The sequence below is a fragment of the Gracilinanus agilis genome, chromosome 1 (assembly GCF_016433145.1).
Source record: "Gracilinanus agilis isolate LMUSP501 chromosome 1, AgileGrace, whole genome shotgun sequence".
In the NCBI taxonomy this organism is placed as follows: Eukaryota; Metazoa; Chordata; class Mammalia; order Didelphimorphia; family Didelphidae; genus Gracilinanus; species Gracilinanus agilis.
In genome coordinates this window covers 275,397,698-275,421,128 of record NC_058130.1, presented here as the reverse complement: position 1 = coordinate 275,421,128, position 23,431 = coordinate 275,397,698, and positions in this window count along the sequence as shown.

The following is a 23,431-nucleotide window of genomic DNA, read 5'->3' as shown; positions in this document are numbered from 1 at the left end:
AAAGAAATGCAAATCAAAACAACTCTGAGGTATCACCTCACACCTAGCAGATTGGCTAAAATGAAAGAAGGGGAGAGTAATGAATGCTGGAGGGGATGTGGCAAAATTGGGACATTAATGCATTACTGGTGGAGCTGTGAATTGATCCAGCCATTCTGGCTGGCAATTTGGAACTATGCTCAAAGGGCTATAAAAGAATGCCTGCCCTTTGATCCAGCCATACCATTGTTGGGTTTGTACCCCAAAGAGATCATAGATAAACAGACTTGTATGAAAATATTTATAGCTGTGCTTTTTGTGGTGGCAACAAACTGGAAATTGAGGGTATGCCCTTCAATTGGGGAATGGCTGAACAAATTGTGGTATATGCTGGTGATGGAATACTATTGAATTAAAAGGAATAATAAACTGGAGGAGTTCCAGTGAACTGGAGAGACCTCCAGGAACTGATGCAGAGCGAAAGGAGCAGAGCCAGAAGAACATTGTACACAGAGACTGATATACTGTGGTAAAATTGAATGTAATGGACCTCTGTACCAGCAGCAATACAATGACCCAGGACAATTCTGAGGGATTTTTGGTAAAGAATGCTACCCACATTCAGAGGAAGGACTGCAGGAGAGGAAACATATAAGAAAAACAACTGCTTGAACGCATGGGTCGGGGTGGACATGATTGAGGGTGTGGACTCGAAACTACCACACCAATGCAACTAACAACAATTTGGAAATTGGTCTTGAACAAGGACACATGATAAAACCAATGGAAAAGTGCGTCGGCCATGGTTGGGGGGAATTTGGGGGGTGAAGGGGAAAGTAGAAGCATGAATCATGTAACCATGTTAAAAATGAATATTAATAAATGATTAAAAAATTGAAAAAAAAGACTAATAGGCTATTTGTTTCTTATGTCTCGACTATGTAAATATAACATCTTCCCTTGGTCTTGTTACTTGATCAAATGACTAATGAGGGTATACAAATGAATATAATGAATATGCTACACTTCCATCAGTTTCTAAGTTGGACACAACAAGAAAATTTTTATCACTTCTGTAGAGCTCTATGGATGGCCAATATTTCATTCTATTCTTTTATAGTGATATTGTGAAAGCCATAACTTGCCACTTTGTCTCAAGTGTGTTCAATCACAGTATCTTTGTCTATTTAGCCACAAAAGATTCATTAAAAAATGTGTACAGGGGGCAGCTGGGTAGCTCAGTGGATTGAGAGCCAGGCCTAGAGACGGGAGGTCCTAGGTTCAAATCCGGCCTCAGACATTTCCCAGCTATGTAACCCTGGGCAAGTCACTTGACCCCTATTGCCTACCCTTACCACTCTTCCACCTATAAGTCAATACACAGAAGTTAAGGGTTTAAAAAAAAAGTAAAAAAAAATGTGTACATAAGTTACCTTATAACCCCAAAATACACATATCAGTATATACTGATTTTTTTCTCTTTAGAAATACAGAAATCTAGAAAATCTTTGTGTCTTAATTTTCACAGAAAAGACAGTAAATTATATCACCAAGGAGAATGAAGTAATTATTTTGAGGCTTTCATTCTACTTGTCAAATTGTTACTATGGTGAAAAGGATGCCATAGATAAACAGTTTTTATACAGAAGCTAAAAGCCAAACAGGACCAGAAGCAAAGTATAGCAGTACCTCAGGAGAATGTTCCCTTTAAATTCAACAAGGCCAGAAAAAGGAAACCCTAGACTATATAATTTTCACAAGTAGATATGGGGCCTTTGGTAGCTATAAATCACTGTCCCTGTGGTGTACATCCCCTGTAAGATGTCAGAAATTTTGCAATTCTTTTTATCTTTTTATTTTTTTTCCATTTCAGTAAGTCTTCTTGGATTCTAGATTTGATGTTTCAGAAAAACTGTTCATGAAACTTTTTGTAATTTTCTTTTTCCTCATCCAATTCAGTGAAGAGTTCTAAACATCAAGGTTCTGATTCCCAGGTCAGGTACGAAAAATGGATACTAACATTCCTCCCCTTCCCCCAAATTTGGGATGAACTTTGAATGAGTTTTGAAACTTGGAAAGCTTTTGACAATCTCCCAGGCTCTAATGTCAAAACCTTACTGTTATTTTTCCTTGGAATTGCGGTTAAAATTTGAGCCTGGGTAAGCTTAGGGAATTCTGTCAGCAGTTGTTAACTGCCAAAATGTGAAACACACATCTTTGTCCAAAAAAGTGCAGGAGAGAAAAAGGGAGAAAATTTATTTTTTTACTCAGCTTCACATTGGACCTACTCCCTATTTTTATAATTTGGTCTGGGAGAGGGCCTGAGTGGGGAAGACAAGTGGATAGGCCAAAATTTGGGGTTATTGTTGAATCCTGTTGCATTTTAGGAGACTGGATTCTGCCTGCCATCCTCTCAGACAAGGACTATATTGTTTCACCTGGCATTAAGCCCTAAGGAAAATGGCAGAGAGCCCCAAGGGGAACACTGGTTGATAGGTAGGCTATGAAAAGCCAAGATTATTCAGAAGGAAAATTAGCTTTCTGCAGAGTTGTCAGATGATATTTGTTCATCCATTTCATTTCTGTCTGACTTCTTATGACCCCTTTTGTGGTTTTCTTGGCAAAGATAGTCTGGAGATTTGCCATTTCCTTCTCCATCTCATTTTACAGATTAGGAAACTACGGCAAATATTTTTATGTGACCTGCCCATGGTCACACAGATAGTAAGTGTTTTAAACTGGATTTGAACTCAGGTCTTTTTGAATCCAGGCATGGCACCTCTATCTTCTGTAGTACCTAGCTTCCCAAAACAATATTACCACCCCACAATCCTTCTTTCTTTATCTGATAACTGCCTATTCATGTTCCTTGACCATTAACAATTGGGGAATGACTTGATGTTTTGTGCAATTGACTAAGCTCCTTATAAATTTGAGAAATGAGATCTTTGTCAGAGGTTTTTGTTTTAAATATTTCCCCCCAATTTGTTGCTTCCCTTCTAATTTTGCTTGCATAAGTTTTATTTGTACAAAACCTTTTTAATTTAATGTAATCAAAATTATTCATTTTACATTTTGTAATATTCTCTGTCTCTTGCTTTGTCTTAAGATCTTTCCTTTCCCAAAGATCTGACAGGTATACTATTTTATATTCACCTGATTTTCTTATAATTTCCCTGTTTATGTTTAAGTAATTTATCCATTCTGAATTTTTCTTGGTATAGGGTGTAAGATGTTGATCTAAACTGTGTAAACGAATTCTTTATTCCTTTTTTTAATTTAATGGGGGTCCTAGAGGTCCTCTTATGATAGAGATGCATAGCATAAGGGGAGAATGCAAAGGAGAATAAAAGAAAACAGGACTTTGCAAAATTACAGAGTGGCCAAAGACAAGAGTTTGCAAAGGAGTGTCTGGCCATACACACAGAACTTTATGGACCCTATTCTGGAATGGGAGGACTGCTTAAAAGGTGACACACAGAGACCATTGGGTCTATTGTTCCTGTTCTCCAAAAGGAGGAAAGAGAAAACTTCTTGTGGGCTGAAGGGTCTTGGCCTAAGGGAAGTTTAATTACCTATCCTGAGGGCTGGTGGTTCCTGTGTTTGAGAGACCTCAAGATCCATAGATCCTGTCCATCACTGTCTCCAATTCCCCTCTCTGTGTGATTGTGTAAGCTCCTGCTTACTGAGAGTTTCCTGATCATGTGTGTGATAGAGAGCTGATGAAGAAGAGGATTGTAGCCATCTTGGCCTCTGCCTAATCAGCTGAGCTCTTCAAGATTTCAACCCTTTCTACTCTGATGAATTTTTACCATGTCTAAAATTAATTTGAGGATCAGTCAGCTCAGATTAGACTGGATTTTTAGAGAGAATCAGCATAGTGAAGTATAGCTTGAAGAACTTGAAGACAGCTTCATGAGAAGCCCATAGAGAGGAGGGAGGAATATCTAGATTTTAAGATTAGGGACTCCTTTTCCCTGATTGTCATCATTCTTCTTTTTCTTGGATATAAAATAAACCTCAGTTACTGTGTTTTTACCAAGTTATGAAAGAGTCAATTAGCATTTTGGCCTATAAACTGATATTCAGACCTAATCAAGCTGTTGAACCTAGTCACTCAGTTATATACCTACAAGAAATTTCAAACCTTTCTATACTATCTTATCTATATCTATACTATCTACTATCTATCAATTATCTATATTATCAACATTTATTTTAGAAGGGATTAACAAGCCCACAGTGATAGGAAGTAAGAAGTGGAGGAAGCTGTGTGACCTTGGGCAAGTCACTTGACCCCCATTGCCTACCCTTTCTGCTCTTCTGCCTTAAAGCCAATACACATTATTGACTCCAAGACGGAAGGTAAGGGTTTAAAAAAAATAAAGAAGTGGGGGAACCTGTTGCTGGGCCAGCATCAATTGGTCATGCTGTCAGTGGCTAACAGTTAGGGCTTGCAGTTGCAGGGAAGTTTGCTGCTAGGTGTGAGTTGGTTGTTGGGGGTTGATTGTTGGTAGTGTGGGTTGGTGATTAGTTAGTTGGTGGTTGGGGTTTAGTTGCTGGAATATAAAAGTGAGCCTGAGATTACTGAGAAGTCTTATGGCTTTAGCCTTTAGAGGGCTTTTTGACTTTTGAGTCTTTGGTTTTTGGTTTGGGCTATTAGGTTGTTTTTTTTCCCCTTCCTCAAAGTTTTTGGAAGGTGGCTGGTCTTGGTTCAGAGACCTAATTGGGGTTGGATGAAACACTGATTGGATTGGTTTTGATTGGGCTGAATTGGGTTGGGTAGTTGTGGGGTAGTTGTTATTAATGATAGTTATAAACAGTTATTGGCAAATATAGGTAGTGTTAGATATTAGTTAGAGGAAGTTAACTAGTATAGACATTAGGAAAATTTCTTTCTCTACCTCTTTCCTATATTTCCCTCCTTTACTATGTTCATTTTACCATATTCTTTTACTATCTCTATTTTAATTAATCTAAACTGTTAATTATTAAAAGCTACTAGAAGTTTTCTTATCTCTGGCTTAAAGGGATAATATTAATTTACAACTCTACTATATTCTCATTAAAACATAAATCATCAAAAGCTGCTTTCTTATTTTGTCAAAACCTCTATTTTAACCCTTACAAAATATAATTTCTCCCAAAATTTCTTCCAATTTTTCCAGAAGTTTTTGTCACATAGTGGGTTCTTGTTCCCAAAGCTAGGATCTTTGGGTTTATAGTACACTATCTTGCTGAGGTCATTCATCTCAAATCTATTCCATTGATCCACTTTTTTGTCTCTTAGCCAATACCAGATTTTTTTAATGACCACTGCTTTATAGTACAGCTTAAGATCTGATACTTCTAGGCCTCCACCCTTCACATTTTTTCCCTTCCCTTGCTATTTTTGATCTTTTGTTCTTCCAAATGAACTTTGATATATTTTTTTCTAATTCTACAAAAAAAGTTTTTTGGGCAGTTTGATAGGTATGGCTCTGAATAAGTGAATTAATTTGGGTAGGATTGTCATGGAAAACAAATGCAAAAAAAGCAGAAATAATAAATGTAATCTCATGTTTTTTTCCAATTATTTCTACTTTAATCCCTTCATTTTCTTTTTCTTCTATAATTGCCACTGCTAGTGTTTCTAGTAAAATATTAAATAATAGATGTGATAACAGTCAAACTTACTTCACTCCTATTCTTTTTGGGAAGGCTTCTAACTTACCTCCATTGCAGAAGATGTTTAATGATGGTTTTAAAAATATGCTATTTATTATTCTGAGGAAAGTCCCATATGTTTTCATAATTTCTAGTGTTTTCATAATTTCTAGTGTTTTCAATAGAAATGGGTGTTGTATTTCATCAAAGGCTTTTTCTGCATGTATTAACATAAACATGTTATTTCTGTTGGTTTGAATATTGATATGGTCAATTATTAGATGGATGGTTTTCCTAATATTAAAGCATCCTTGCATTCCTGGTATAAATCCCACCTAGTAATGGTGGATAATCCTTGTGATAACTTGCTGGAGTCTTTTTGCTAGTATTGCAAATTTTTGCATCTATGATCATTAAGGCGATTGGTCTGTAGTTTTATTTGTTTTTGGTCTACCTGGCTTTGGAATCAGTACCATATTTGTGTCAGAAAAGGAATTTGGTAAAAATTCTTCTTTGCTTATTTTGTAAAATAATTGGTATAGTATTGGGATAAGTTGTTCTTTGAATCTTTGATAGAATTCAGTTGTGAATCAATCTGACCCTGGGGATTTATTCTTAGGAAGTTCCTTGATGGCTTGTTCAATTTATTTTTCTGAGATGGGATTATTTAAGTATTCTATTTCCTCTTTTGTTAATCTAGGCAATTTATATTTTGTAAATATTAACCCCCCTCACCTAGATTGTCAAATTAATTGCTGTATAATTGAACAAAATAGTTCTTAATAATTACCTTAATTTCTCTTTCATTAGAGGTGAGATCACCCTTTTCATCTTTGATACTATTAACTGGATTCTCTTCTTTCTTTTTTATTAGATTAACCAGTACTTTATTGATTTTATTTGTTTTTTTAAAAGTACCATCTCCTAATTTTATTTATTACTTTAATAGTTATTTTACTTTCAATTTGATTATTTTCTCTTTTAATTTTTAGGATTTCCAATTTAGATTTTATATGAGGATTTTTAATTTGTGCTTTTTTCTAATTTTTTAAAGTTACAAACCCAATTCATTGATCTCCTCCCTCCCCTGAGTACTGCTTTGACTATATCCAATAGGATTTAATATGATGTCTCCTCATTTTCATTCTCTTTAATGAATTCCATAATTTCTTCTATAATTTCTTCTTTGACCCACCAGTTTTGAAGAATTAGATTATTCAGTTTCCAATTAATTTTAAATTTGCCTTTCCATGGACACTTGATAATGAAAGTTGCATGTATAATTTCTGTTTTCATTAGAGGTGAGGTCTCCCTTTTAATCTTTGATACTATTAAATTGGTTTTCTTCTTTCCCTTTTTATTAGATTTACGAGTACTTTGTCTATTTTATCTGTTTTTTCAAAATACCAGCTTCTAGTCTTATTTATTAATTCAAATAGTTCTTTTACTTTCAATTTTATTATTTTCTCCTTTGATTTTTGGTATTTCTAAATTAGTTTTTGTCTGAGGATTTTTAATTTGTTGATTTTCTAGTTTTTTAAGTTGCATATCCAATTCATTAACCTCTGCAGTCCCTAATTTGTTAATATTTGCACTCAGTGATATCAGTTTTCTCCTTCGAACTGCTTTGGCTTTATCCCATAAGTTTGGGTAAGACTTCTCAGCATTGTTATTGTCTTCAATGAAATTATTAATTGTTTCTATGATTTTTTGTTTAAATTATTTTGGAGAATCATATTATTTAGTTTCCAATTAGTTTTTGGTTTGCCTTTCCATGTATTCTTACTAATAACTATTTTTATTGCATTATGATCTGAGAAGGTTACATTTATTATTTCTACTTTTTTGCATTTGTTTTCCATTTTTCTATGCCCTATTACATGGTATATCTTTGTAAATGTTCCATGTTCTGCTGAAAAGAAGGCATATTCATTTTTTGTCCCTATTTATTTTTCTCCATATATCTATTAACTCTAATTTTTCTAGGGTTTCATTCACCTCTCTTATCTCTTTTTAATTTATTTTTTGGTTTTATTTTCTAGATCTGATAGGGGAAAGTTGAGGTCCCCCACTAGTATGGTTTTGCTATCTATTTCATCCTTGAGTTCTACTAGGTTCCCCTTTAGAAATTTGGAAGCTATACCATTTGGTGCATACATACTGAGTACTGTTATTTCTTCATTGTTTATACTGCCTTTTATGAGGATGTAGTTACCTTCCCTATCTCTTTTAACCTTATCTATTTTTACTTTGGCTCTGTCAGAAATCATGATGGCAACCTTCTTTCATCCCTCTAGTTTCGTATATATTTATACCCCACCTAACTATATACATACAAATATATATATATATATATATATATATATATATATATATATATATATATATATGTATATATATCACTTGACATTTCATCCTATACAATTTGTAACTGTTCCCTCTATGTAAACTTCTTCTAGTTACCCTGTTGGTAATAATAATTTTTAATATTTGCCAATATCTTCTTTTCTTCTTGGGACACAAATTGATTGAACTTGTTGGGTCCATTAAAGAAAAGGATTTTTTCCCTACCCCCATTCTCTTAATTACATTATGGTGATTCTCTTGACTTCTGGGTTTGGGTAGAAACCTCTTTCTTAAAGTCAGGTTTTTTCTTAATGAATGCTTGGAAGTCCTCAAATTTATTGAATGACCATACATTTCCCTGAAATAATATAGTCAGTTTTTCTGGATAGTTGATTCTTGGTTGTAGACCCAGTTCTCTTGCTTTCCAGAATATTGTGTTCCATGCCTTCTGGTCCTTCAATGTAGATGCAGCCAGATCCTGTGTTATCCTAACTGTGGTTCCCTGATATCTGAATAACTTGTTTTTAGCAGCTTGTAAATTTTTTTCCTTGTTCTGGTAGTTTTTGAATTTGGCTATAATATTCCTGGAAGTTGTCACTTGTGGATTAAATGTAGGAGGTGATCTATTGATTCTCTCAATTTCCACTTTTCCCTCTTCTTCCAGAATTTCAGGGCAATTGTCTCTGATAATTTTTTGTAGAATGCTACCTAAACTTTTTCTTTTATCATGATGTTCTGGTAAACCAATAATTCTTAAGTTGTCTCTTTTAGCTCTGTTCTCCAGAACTTTAGTTGAATCAATGGGGTGTTTCATATTCTCCTCAAATTTTTCCTTTTTTTTAAATTTTGTTTAGTATATTATTGCTGTCTTGTGAAGTCATTTGCTTCTAGTTGTTGAGTTCTGTTTTTTAAAGACTGAATTTCATCCCTGGCTTTTTGGTCATCCTCCTTCTGGTCTGATTTTTTTTGTAGATCATCTTTTGCTTTCTTTGCTTCATTTTCAAGCTGGTCAATTCTGGATTTTAATACTTTATTTTCTTGTTTTAGTTCATGTATTTCCTTTTTCAAATTGTCTTCAGCCTCTCTTGCCTCTCCTGCTTGCTTTTTGAGTTCCTGAAGTTCTTAAGTTAATTGAATTTTGAGATCTTCCAAAGCCTGTGTCCAGTTCACTGAAACTATTTCCTCTTCTTCTATTTCTATTTCATTTGTTCTCTTTTCACTTACTTGAAAGAAGCTGTAAATTGTTATTTCTTTTCTCTTTTTCTGTTGCTTACTCATATTTTTTCCTTTTTTGTTCTGCTAGTTTGAGCAGATGTATTTAATGATCTTTGATGAAAGATCTTCCCCCAGCTGGCAATGAAAGTTGGTAGTTACTTTCTCTGCCCTCTGAAGACTTCTTGTCTGTAATTGATGTTATCATGCCTATGTTGATTGAATTATTTTTTGAATCTACCCTGAGGCTAAAACCTGAAGAGGAGGAAAAAAAGAAAAAAAAAACCTTGTAGGAATGTTTTTTTTAAAATTTTTTTAAACCCTTAACTTCTGTGTATTGACTTATAGGTTGAAGAGTGGTAAGGGTAGGCAATGAGGGTTGCCCAGGGTCACACAGCTGGGAAGTGTCTGAGGCTGGATTTGAACCTAGGACCTCCCGTCTCTAGGCCTGGCTCTCTATCCACTGAGCTACCCAGCTGCCCCCAAGAAGGAGTGTTTTAGCTGAGCTGAGCTGTCCAGTAGTGGGGTCCCCTTACGCTATCCTTGTGTTTAATCTGGTTCTCTTTCCTCATGAAGCCCTTTTCATTCTCTGTCTAGGTATGAGGTAGCTAAGCTGTCTGCCATCTGAGGTTTGGCTCTCTCTAAGCCCCCATCTTCTGGGAGTTTTTGCTGTGTTTCTCTGTTTTTCTCCTCCAATCACCTCTCCAGTGCCTGTATTCAACTCCCCAAATCTAGCTCCAGCAAGACCCTCTCTCCGGGTCAGTGTGCCCACCTGCCCTGAGATTTCTGAGGCAGCTGGAGACTCTGCACAGCTTATGGGGGAGGTGTCCTGGGATTCCCCTTCTATGCTCTCAGACCTGACAGTTCAGGAATTGAAGCTTTTTTCTTAGTGTACCTCTTTATTTGTGCTGCAGTAAGGTTCCCCCTGCTCTGTCTGTTATTAGATTTGATCCTCTTTCTTCTCAAAGTGCCTTGATTTTTATCTCTGTATGTAAAGGTATAGTGTTTTTGAGATTTGCTCCAAGCCACCATCTTCCCAGAATTCCCCTTTGTAAGGGGGAAAAAAAGTGTTTTATGGGTTCAATATATTAAAAGATGGTCACCAGGGGATTAAACTATTATCAACCCACAATTAAGAATAATCTGAAGTCAAAATTAACTTTCATGGAGATTTATTTAAAATTAGGAAGGTTGAAGGTAGGGAAATTGAGTGAGAGAAACTCTGGCCTGGACCAGAGGTCCGGATCAGGTAAGAATTTAGAGACCCCAGCAGAGGGGAACAGAGGTTAATTAAATAAGGCTTCTAGCCACAAGGCCTTTTACAATTAGAGAGGCAAAAGAGGTCTCTTTGAATGTAGAGCCTCCAAAAACTCCAAGGGAAGAGAAAGAGAGGCAGCCTAATTGACCATGTGACAATTCAAGAAAGATATTTAAAGCAGTCTCACTAAGGTCTCAACACTGCTTCATGGACCAGAAGAGCTCTTTCATCAGTGCCAGTCTTCACCAGAAGCTGCCAGCTAACTGAGGACCTTCTCCTTTCAAAGGGGTCACTTATGCGTCACTTCCTGTGCCTCCCTCTTAATTTGCATGTCCAATCACAATAGATGCTTCTCATAGTACTGCCTAGGGGACAGTTAGTTGATTCTGATTCGTCACCCACTCTAGCACACATGGGTTAGGGATCTCCAAGAATTAGAGGTGTTCTCACCTTTGGTGATTAAATCTAAAGATGGGCAGTGTGGACTTAATCTAATTATCACACCTTAAATAAAAATTTTAAATAAAATTGAACAGAATACTAACAAAAAGACTCCAGCAAGTGATCAAGAGGGTTTACCATCATGATCAGGTGGGATTTATAACAGGAATGCAAGGATGGTTCAACATAAGAAAACCATCCACATAATTGACCATATTAACAAGCTAACAAAAATCACATGATTATCTCAATAAATGCTGAAAAAGCCTTTGACAAAATACAGCACCCATTCCTATTTAAAACCCTGGAAATGGGGCAGCTGGGTAGCTCAGTGGAGTGAGAGTCAGGCCTAGAGACAGGAGGTCCTAGGTTCAAACCCGGCCTCAGCCACTTCCCAGCTGTGTGACCCTGGGCAAGTCACTTGACCCCCATTGCCCACCCTTACCACTCTTCCACCTATGAGACAATACACCGAAATACAAGGGTTAAAAAAAACCCTGGAAAGTATAGGAATAGAAGGACCTTTCCTAAAAATATTAAACAGTATATAATTAAAACCATCAACAAGCATCATATGCAATGGGGATAAATTAGAAGCCTTCCCAATAAGATCAGGGATGAAACAAGGATGTCCATTATCACATCTATTATTTAATATAGTACTAGAAACACTAGCAGTAGCAATTAGGGAAGAAAAATAAATTGAATGTATTAAAATAAGTAATAAGGAGACTAAACTAACACTCTTTGCAGATGATATGATGGTATACTTAAAAAATCCTAGAGAATCAACTAAAAAGCTAGTAGAAATAATCAGCAACTTTAGCAAAGTTGCAGGATACAAAATAAACCCACATAAGTCATCAGCATTTCTATATATTTCCAACACCTTAGAGCAGCAAGAGGTAGAAACACCATTTAAAATCACCCTAGACAATAGAAAATACTTGGGAATCTATCTACCAAAACAAATACAGGAATTATACGAACATAACTACAAAACACTTTCCAAAAAATAAAACTAGATCTAAACAATTGGAAAAACATTAAGTGCTCATGGGTAGGATGAACTAACATAATAAAAATGACCATTCTACCTAAATTTATTTACTTATTTAGTGCCATTTCTATCAAATCACCAAAAATCTTTTCTACTGAATTAGAAAAAAATATAACAAAGTTCATTTGGAAGAACAAAAGATCAAGAATATCAAGGGAAATAATGAAAAAAAAAACGTGAAGAAAGGTGGCCTAACAGTACCAGATATTAATCTATACTATAAAGCAGTGATAATCAAAACAATATGGTACTGGCTAAGACAGAGAAGGGTGGATCAGTGGAATAGACTTGGGGTAAGTGATGTCAGCAAGAAAGTGTATGATAAACCCAAAGAGCCCAACTTTGGGGACAAACATACATTATTTGTCAAAAAACTGCTGGGAAAATTAGAAAACGATATGGGAGAGATTAGGCTTAGATCAACATCTCATACCCTACACCAAGATAAATTCAGAATGGGTGAATGACTTGAATATAAAGAGGGAAACTATAAATAAGTTAAGTGAACACAGAATAGTATACTTGACAGATCTCTGGGAAAGGAAAGACTTTAAAACCAAGCAAGAGTTAGAGAAAATTACAAAATATAAATTAAATTGTTTTGATTATATTAAACTAAAAAGCTTTTGTATGAACAAAAACAATGTAGTCAAAATCATAAGGGAAACAACAAATTGGGAAAAAAATCTGTATAATAAAAAACTCTGACAGGGGTCTAATTACTCAAATATACAAGGAGTTAAATCAATTGTACAAAAAATCAAGCCATTCCCCAATTGAAAAATGGGCAAGAGACATGAATAGGAAATTCTCAGGTGAAGAAAAACAAATCCAGAGGAATAAAGGGACCCTAGGGCACAGCCTTGGAGGTACGTGGAATAGGGGCATTTCCATGCTATAAAGGGGTGAAACAGCTCTCACTAGAATAAGAGCTGAGCAAACCCCTTCCCCAACCCACACCACCTACAATGCAGAACAATTCTGAGGGATATATGGAAAAGAATGCTACCCACATTCAGAGGAAGAACTACTGGAGAGGAAACATAGAAGTAAAACAACTGCTTGTACACTTGGGTTTGATTTGACATGATTGGGGATGTAGACCGGAAGTGACCACATCAATGCAACTACCAATAATATGTAAATAAGTCTTGATTGATAACACATGTTAAAAGCAGTGGAAATGCACCTTGGATATGGGGGTGGAGTTTGAGGGGGTAAAGGGGTAAGTAAAAAAATGAATCATGTAACCATGGAAAATTTTTCTAAAAATAAAAAAAATCTATTAAAAATATCTCTCACTTTTCAACTGTGAAACTCTGCCTTTTTAACTATTACTTTCTTGCCAGATTTTGGTTTCAAATTTCCTCACCATTTCGTTTGATTTTTGGGCATCTTTCTCCAATTGGGAGTTTCTGACTTCTAACCTGTTTATTTCCTTTTGAGCTATTTCCCACTTCTCTTGCCAAATCTCTTCCATCTTTCTCATCTTCTCAGATTTGAGCTCTTGAATAGCTTGTATCCAGTTTTCATTATTTTGGGAAGGTTTGGATATGATTACTTCTTTGTTCTCCTCTGCTGTTTGCTCTGTTGTCTGGATTTTATATATGTAAAAGTTGTTGAGTGTTACAGATTTCTTCTTGATGATCTTTCTCTTTTGGGGTTCTTGTCTCTGGCTTGCCATTGTTAGCCATGTGCCCTCTCAGATTTATCCTGACACTCAGGGTCTGTCTGCACTCTTTAGGCTCCTGTGGTCTCAGGTTTAGTTGTTCTCAGGGTCAAGCCTCCTGGTGATCCCCTTGCTTGTTCCTCTGCTTGAGGCTCCTTTAAAAGTCTCAGGGTGCTGCTTCCTCAGTCATGCACCCCTCTGCACTGGGTCCCCTCTCAAGGTCCTTGCCTGTGCTCAGGATCTGTGTCTGCATTTGGGGCCACTCCCACACTCGTGCCTGCTCTCAGGGTCTGTGTTCAAAGTCCGCGTGTTATTTAGCCTCTTGGGGTCTTAATTCTTGCTGCTCTCAGGAGCAGGCCCTGGTGACCCCAGGTAGCTGCCAACGACTTAATGCATGCCACAAACTTGCTCTAACTCTTGTGCGCTTGCTTTGGCACTGTAGGTGGTGTGGGTTGGGGAAGGGGTTTGCTCAGCTCTTATTCTAGTGAGAGCTGTTTCACCCCTTTATAGCATGGAAATGCCCCTATTCCACGTACCTCCAAGGCTGTGCCCTAGGGTCCCTTCATTCCTCTGGATTTGTTTTTCTGTGTTCTTCTTTTCTTTTTTTTATTAGATTGACCAGTACTTTGTCTATTTTATCTGTTTTTTCAAAATACCAGCTTCTAGTCTCATTTATTAATTCAATAGTTCTTTTACTTTCGATTTTATTAATTTCTCCCTTGATTTTTAGTATTTCTAATTTAGTTTTCATCTGGGGATTTTTAATTTGTTCGCTTTCTAATTTTTTGAGTTGCATGCCCAATTCATTAATCTCTGACCTCCTTAATTTGTTAATATATGCACTCAAGGATATGAATTTCCCCCTAAGTACTGCCTTGGCCACATCCCACAGAGTTTGGTAGGATGTCTCATCATTGTCATTCTCTTCAATGAAATTGTTGATTGTTTCTATGATTTCTTCTTTGACTAATTGGTTTTGGAGAATCATATTGTTTAATTTCCAATTGGTTTTTGATTTGCCTGTCCAGGTGCCCTTACTAATTATTATTTTTATTGCATTATGATCTGAGAAGATTACATTTATTATTTCTGCTCTTTTGCATTTGTTTGCAATGATTCTATGCCCTATTACATGGTCAATCTTTGTGAATGTACCATGTGCAGCTGAGAAGAAGGTGTATTCCTTTTTGTCCCTATTTATTTTTCTCCACATATCAATTAAATCTAATTTTTCTAGGACTTCTTTCACCTCTCTTACCTTTCTCATTTATTTTTTGGTTTGATTTATCTAGATCTGAAAGAGAAATATTTAGATCTCCCACTATTATGGTTTTACTATCTATTTCCTTCTTGAGCTCTGCCAGTTTCTCCTTTATGAATTTGGATGCTATGCCACTTGGTGTATACATATTGAGCAGTGTTATTTCCTCATTGTTTATACTGCCTTTAATCAGGATGTAATGACCTTCCCTGTCTTTTTTAATCATATCTATTTTAACTTTGGCTTTGTCAGAAATCATAATAGACACTCCTGCCTTCTTTTTCTCATTTGACGCCCAAAAGATTTTGCTCGAGCCCTTTACCTTAAACTTGTGTATATCCACCTGCTTCATATGTGTTTCTTGTAGACAACATATGGTAGAATTTGGGTTTCTAATCCACTCTGCTATTTGCTTCCGTTTTATGAGTGAGTTCATCCCATTCACATTCAGAGTTATAATTATATGTTTTTCTGTGTTCTTGAGGAGTCCTATATGTTTCAGTTAGGAGAGGTTAAGCAGCTGTGCTTTACTCTGCTGCCATCTTAACCAGGAGGTCCAGGGGACCCTCTCTTAACAGGAAAGACTCCTTTGTCGTTTTCTGATCACCACCTCCATCAGGAAATGGGACCTGCTGAAAATCTTGTCAAATGAGCTAATTCTTTTTATTGGGGTCTATAAGATCCCCTTTATTCCTGAGCCAGTGGGGCACTTAGAACTGGAACTGGCCTTCCCACTGCTCCTTTTTCTAATCTGACCACCAGTGGTGGGGTATATGGTGGCCCTAAGCACTCCAGGAAGTCCCATTTGGGACCCTCCTCTTTCTCTCAGATTCTTCATCTCTGAAGGGAAAGAGTTCAGTAACCATAGCCTGACAATTTCTCCGTCTTCAGGGTTATAAGTCTTTTTATCATTAACATATGAATTTAAAAGCTGATATACTAAATCATTGGAAGGCCTGAACTTGGCCAAAAGACTAAGTCTTCTTTTAGGAGCACTCTGTCCCACACTAGACAACAATATTTAATCATTTTCTTTTTTTACTCTTTCCTTTATATGTTTCTAATTCATCCCAGTTACTCAAACAGCTCCCTAAGGGGCTATATTTAGGACATTGGGGAGAGGATTTATTCCCTTTTCTAAGTAAAGATTGATTGTTTCCCAATGTACCAGACTCTAACCAGTCACTAATGGGTGAGTAAAACTTGAACTGCTTCTTACCAACTGGGTGTACAGACTCAAACCACCTGACCCTAGCCCTACAGATTTCAACTGCCTGACCCCATGATTACCAAGTATTACTTAATAACTTTTCTTACCTAGTTCTATTTGCACAGACTTATGTGGTCACTTAGACAAATCAAACTCTTCCCAGGATTGTTTGTCTTTCTTTCCTGTAGTGTTTTATATGCTTCACTGAGTCCCTTCAGTCTTGTTAGGAGTCAGGATCCCCAGACTCCAGTAGGCTGCAATGAGTTTTAGAACCCAGAAGGGTCCAGAAGCCCCTCAGATACTAGACAAGACTCAATGAAAGGAATGACAACCTATTAAAAATTGTCTTGAACTCAGCCTTAATGTGGTAAAAGCTATTTTATTTCATCCTCATAAAAATGGATACTTATGAGCCAGTGTTACAGTCAGCAAGCAAGTACAAGAGATGATAATATCCAGGGTCCCTTTCATTCTAGTACTTAATGCCAATAAGTCCCTCCCCTAGTTCATCTTTGTCAAGTTACTAGAGAGTCACAATCTAGTCATGAAAGCCAGCTGATTGGAACACAGTTTATAATCCCAATCATTTACATAGGTTTTAAGCAATCAAAGTAGAGCAATTTTACCTGCTAGCCTTCTTTTTTTTAAACATTTAATAATATTCATTTTTAACACGGTTACATGCTTCATGCCCCTAATTTCCCCTTGACCCCCCAAACACACCCCCACACACACACTGATGGCCTATGCACATTTCCACTGGTTGTAACATGTGTCTTTGTTCAGGGTCTATTTCCAAATCGTTGTTAGTTGCATTGATGTGGTCCTTTCGAGTCTACATCCCCAATCATGTCTGCCTCAACCCATGCGTTCAAGCAAGTGTTTATCTTCTATGTTTCCTCTCCTGCAGTTCTTCCTCTGAATGTGAGTAGCGTTCTTTACCATAAATCCCTCAGAGCTGTCTTGTGTCATTGCATTGCTGCTGGTATAGAAGTCCACTACATTTGATTTTACCACAGTATATAAGTCTCTGTGTATAGTGTTCTTCTGGCTCTGCTCCTTTCACTCTGCATCAGTTCCTGGAGGTCTCTCCAGTTCACCTGGAACTCCTCCAGTTTATTATTCCTTTTAGCTTAATAGTATTCCATCACCAGCATATACCACAATTTATTCAGCCATTCCCCAATTGAAGGACATATCCTCATTTTCCAGTTCTTTGCAAAACAAAAAGCTCAGCTATAAATATTTTCGTACAAGTCTGTTTATCTAGGATCTCTTTGGGGTATAAACCCAACAATGGTATGGCTGGATCAAAGGGCAGGTATTCTTTTATAGCCCTTTGAGCATGGTTCCATATTGCCAGCCAGAATGGTTGTATCATTTCACAACTCCACCAGCAATGCATTAATGTCCCAATTTTGCCACATCAGTTCCAGCATTCATTACTCTCCCCTTCCTTCATTTAGCCAATCTGCTAGGTGTGAGGTGATACCTCAGAGTTGTTTTGATTTGCATTTCGCTAATTATTAGAAATTTAGAACACTTTCTCATGTGCTTATTGATACTTTTGATTTCTTTATCTGAAAATTGCCTATTCATGTCTCTTGTCCATTTATCAATTGGGGAATGGCTTGAGTTTTTATATAATTGATTTAACTCCTTGTATATTTGAGTAATTAGACCACTGTCAGAGTTTTTTGTTATAAAGATTTTTTTCCCAATTTGTTGTTTCCCTTCTGATTTTGACTACATTGTTTTTGTTTGTACAAAAGCTTTTTAGCTTAATATAATCAAAACCATTTAATTTACATTTTGTCATTTTCTCTAACTCTTGCTTGGTTTTAAAATCTTTCCTTTCCCAGAGATATGACAGGTATACTATTTTGTGTTCACTTAACTTATTTATAGTTTCCCTCTTTATATTCAAGTCATTGACTCATTCTGAATTTATCTTGGTGTAGGGTGTGAGATGTTGATCTAAACCTAATCTCTCCCATATTGTTTTCCAAATTTCCCAGCAGTTTTTGTCAAATAGTGGATTCATGTCCCAAAAGTTGGGCTCTTTGGGTTTATAGTACACTGTCTTGCTGACGTCATTAACCCCAAGTCTATTCCATTGATCCTCACTTCTATCTCTTAGCCAGTACTATATTGTTTTGATTACTACTGCTTTATACTATAGTTTAATATCTGGTACTGCTCGGCCCCCTTCCTTCACATTTTTTTTTCATTTTTTCCCTTGATATTCTTGATCTTTTGTTATTCCAAATGAAATTTGTTATAGTTTTTCCTAATTCAGTAAAGAAGTTTTTTGGTAATTTGATAGGTATGGTGCTAAATAGGTAAACTAATTTGGGTAGAATATTCATTTTTATTTTGTTAGCTCATCCTACCCATTAACAATTAGTGGCTTTCCAATTGTTGAGCTCCAGTTTTATTTGTTTGGAATGTGTTTTGTAGGTGTTTTCGTATAATAGCTGTGTTTGTTTTGTTAGATTGATTCCCAAGTATTTTATATTGTGTAGGGTGATTTGAAATGGTGTTTCTCTTTCTACCTCTTGCTGCTCTGGTGTTTTGGAAATATATAGAAATGCTGATGATTTATGTGCATTTATTTTGTATCCTGCAACTTTGCTAAAGTTGTTGATTATTTCTACAAGCTTCTTAGTTGATTCTCTAGAATTTTTTAAGTAGACCATCATATCATCTGCAAAGAGTGATAGCTTAGTCTCTTTATTGGCCTATTTTGATACCTTCAATTTCTTTTTCTTCTCTAATTGCTATTGCTAGGTTTTCTAGTACAATGCTGAATAATAGAGGTGATAATGGGCACCCTTGTTTCATTCCAGATCTTATTGGGAAGGCTTCTAATTTATCCACAATGCATATGATGCTTGTTGATGGTTTTAGGTATATACTGTTTATTATTTCTAGGAAGGGTCCTTCTATTTCTATACTTTTCAATATTTTCAATAGGAATGGATGCTGTATTTTGTCAAAGGCTTTTTCAGCATCTATTGAGATAATCATGTGATTTTTGTTTGTTAGACTGTTGATATGGTCAATTATGTGGATGGTTTTCCTAATGTTGAACCATCCTTGCATTCCTGGTATAAATCCCACCTGATCATGGTGGATGATCTTGTTAATTACTTGCTGGAGTCTCTTTGCTAATATTCTATTTAAGATTTTTTGCATCTATGTTCATTAGGGAGATTGGTCTATAGTTTTCTTTCTCTGTTTTTGGTCTACCTGGATTTGGGATCAGTACCATATTTGTGTCATAAAAGGAATTTGGTAAGACTCCTTCTTTGCTTATCATATCAAAAAATTTGTATAGTATTGGGATTAGTTGCTCTTTGAATGTCTGATAGAATTCACTTGTGAATCCATCAGGTCCTGGTGATTTTTTCTTAGGGAGTTCTTTGATGGCTTGTTCAATTTCTATTTCTGATATGGGATTATTTAGGTATTCTATTTCTTCTGCTGTTAATCTAGGCAATTTATATTTTTGTAAATATTCATCCATATCTCCTAAATTGTTATATTTGTTGCCATATAATTGAGCGAAATAGTTTTTAATGATGGCCTTAATTTCCCCTTCATTAGAGGTGAAGCCTCGTTTTTCATCTTTAATACTGTCAATTTGATTCTCTTCTTTCCTTTCTCTTATTAGATTGACCAGTACTTTGTCTATTTTATCTGTTTTTTCAATATACCAGCTTCTAGTCTTATTTATTAATTCATTAGTTCTTTTACATTTGATTTTATTCATTTCTTCCTTGATTTTTAGTATTTCTACTTTAGTTTTCATCTGGGGGGTTTTAATTTGCTCACTTTCAAATTTTTTTTAGTTGCATGCCCAATTCATTAATCTCTGACCTCCTTAATTTGTTAATATATGCACTCAAGGATATAAATTTCCCCCTGAGTACTGCCTTGGCTGCATCCCACAGAGTTTGGTAGGATGTCTCATCATTGTCATTCTCTTCAATGAAATTGTTGATTGTCTCTATGATTTCTTATTTGACAAATTAGTTTTGAAGAATCATATTGTTTAATTTCCAATTGGTTTTTGATTTGCCTGCCCAGGTGCCCTTACTAATTATTATTTTTATTGCATTATGATCTGATAAGTTTACATTTATTATTTTTGCTCTTTTGCATTTGTTTGCAATGATTCTATGCCCTATTACATGGTCAATCTTTGTGAATGTACCATGTGCAGCTGAGAAGAAGGTGTATTCCTTTTTGTCCCTATTTATTTTTCTCCACATATCAATTAAATCTAATTTTTCTAGGACTTCATTCACCTCTCTTACCTCTTTCTTATTTATTTTTTGGTTTGATTTATCTAGATCTGAACGAGGAATATTTAGATCTCCCACTATTATGGTTTTAATATCTATTTCCGTCTTGAGCTCTGCCAGTTTCTCCTTTATGAATTTGGATGCTGTACCACTTGGTGCATATATATTGAGCAGTGTTATTTCCTCATTGTTTATACTGCCTTTAATCAGGATGTAATGACGACCTTCCCTGTCTTTTTTAATCATATCTATTTTAACTTTGGCTTTGTCAGAAATCATAATAGACACTCCTGCCTTCTTTTTCTCATTTGATGCCCAAAAGATTTTGCTGAAGCCCTTACCCTTAAACTTGTGTATTGTCTACCTGCGTTTCTTGTAGACAACATATGGTTGGATTTTGGTTTCTGATCCACTCTGCTATTTGGTTCCCTTTTATGAGTGAGTTCATCCTATTCACATTCAGAGTTATAATTATCAGTTGTACATTCATTGACATTTTTGTATCCTCCCCTAAACCCACCCTTCCTTCTTACACTATTTTCTTTTAAACCAGTGATTTGCTTTGAGCAGGTATCCCTTATCCCCTCCCTTCATTGACTTCCCTTTCTGCCCCCTCCCTTGTTATTCCCTCTTTTCATTTTTAAATGAGTTCCTTCCCCTTTCTTCTCCCCTCCCTTTTTTGACCTCCCCACTCCCCTGCTCTCTTTGGTTTATCCCTTCTGACTTTATCAGTAGGGTTAGATAGAGTTTTTATACCAATGGATAATAAATGTAGTCTTCCCTCTCTGGGTCAATTATCCTGAGAGTAAGGTTTGATTATTACCTCTTAATGCTCTCTTCCTCTCCTTCTAATAGTATTTATCCCCTCCTCTTTCCATGCCCTCTTTGTGTGTAATAGAATATCCTATTTTTCTTATTTACTCAGATTTCTCTTGGTGTCCCCTACAATTCCCCCCCCTCTTTCCCATCCCCAATGTCATCTTAGACCATTTAGTATCCTGTCCTCTCCCTATGAATTATTCTTCTGGTTGCTATAATAGTGAATATTATAATAGTGAATAGAGTTCACTACAGAGAGTTATACATAGCATTTCTCCACATAGTAATACAGATAATTAGATCTTATTGACGCCCTTAAAGAGGCAAATTTAAAAATTATGAGTTTTCTTTCTTTCCCCTTGGTTTCTTACTTACCTTTTCATGTTTCTCTTGATTTTTGTGGTTGGATATCAAACTTTCCATTTAGTCCTGGTCTCTTTTGTGCAAAAACTTGGAAATCTTCAATTTTGTTGAATGCCCATACTTTCCCCTGGAAGTATATAGTCAATTTTGATGGGTAGTTGATCCATTGTTGAAGGCCCAGCTCTCTTGCCTTTCTGAATATCATATTCCATGCCTTGTGGTCTTTTAGCATGGAGGCTGCCAGATCCTGTGTGATCCTGATTCGTGCTCCTTGATATTTGAATTGTCTCTTTCTGGCTTCTTGTAAGATATTTTCTTTTACTTGAAAGCTCTTGAATTTGGCTATTATATTCCTGGGTGTTGACTTTTCTGGGTCCAGTTTAGAGGGTGATGTATGGATCCTTTCAATGTCTATGTTGTCCTCTTATTGTAGGACTTCAGGGCAATTTTGCTGAATAATTTCTTTAAGTATGGAGTCCAAGTTTCTATTAATTTCTGCTTTTTCTGGAAGACCCATGATTCTCAAATTGTCTCTTCTAGACCGGTTTTCTTAGTCTGTCATTTTCTCATTTAGATATTTCATGTTTCCTTCTATTTTATCTGTCTTTTGACTTTGGTTTTTTTTTTTTTTTTTTTTTTTTGTTCTTGTTGTCTTGAGAGATCATTGGCTTCTAATTGCTCAGTTCTAGCCTTTAGGAACTGGTTTTCCTTTTCAATCTGGTCATTTCTGGTCTTCAGTTAACTTGCCTCACCCAATTGTGAAATTCTGCCTTTTAAACTGTTATTTTCTTGCCAGATCTCTTCCATCTTCCTCAACATCTCATTTTTGAACTCTTCAATAGCTCGTGACCAGTTTTCATTGTTTTGGGAAGTTTTGGATACTTGTTTGTCCTCCTCTGATGTCTGGATTTTCTCTGTGTAAAAGATGTCGAGTATTCCAGAGTTTTTCTTGATAATCTTTTTCTTCTGGGGTTTTTGGTTTGCCATTGTTAGCCCCGCCCCTTTTCAGCTTTGTCTTCACGCTCAGGGTCTGCTTGCACTTTCTAAGCTCCTGAGGGCTCCTGTCTCCTTGTCCTTGGGGTCAAACCTCTTGGTCGTCCTGGTCTGCCCCTCTGCCTGAGGCTCCTTCAGCAGTCTCACGGGCTGCTTCCACAGCCGTGCTCCTGTCTACACCGGGTCCCCACTCGAGGTCCAAGCCTGAGCTCGAGATCTTTGTCCACGCCTAGGGCACTGCCTTCACCTGTGCAGACATTGGGGTAAGTCCGTGCGCTGGAGATCTTTGTCCACGCCTAGGGCAATGTTTTCACCCGTGCAGACTCTAGGGAAAGTCCCTGCTTTCGATATCTTTGTCCATGCCTAGGGCAATGCCTTCACCCATGCAGACCCTAGGGAAAGTCCCTGCATTAGAGATCTTTGTCCGCACCTAGGGCAATGTTTTCACCCATGTAGAAGCTCTGGAAAGTCCGTGCGAGCCCCCCAGCCACTTGGGGTCCCAAGTCTTGCAGCTCTCAGGTACAAGCCCTGTGGCTTCTAGTGATTTAATGGTTGCCCCAATTCTGTTTTCACTCTTGTGTGTTGGCCTTGGTGCTGTGCATGGTGTGTGTTGGGGTGGATGGGCTTCTTCATCTCGCATTTTAGTGAGGAGTCTATCTTTTTCTATCAGGACCTGTACCTCACTTATACTTTGGTTTCTAAGTTATATTAATGAAAAAAAATATTGGCCAACTGAAACATTTTATTGCATTATTCCTATTGCTCATTTATAAAGATGAAAGAGGGTGGAAGAGAGAGAGAAGGAGAGAGAGAGAGACAGAGAGAGAGAGAGAGAGAGAGAGAGAGAGAGAGAGAGAGAGAGAG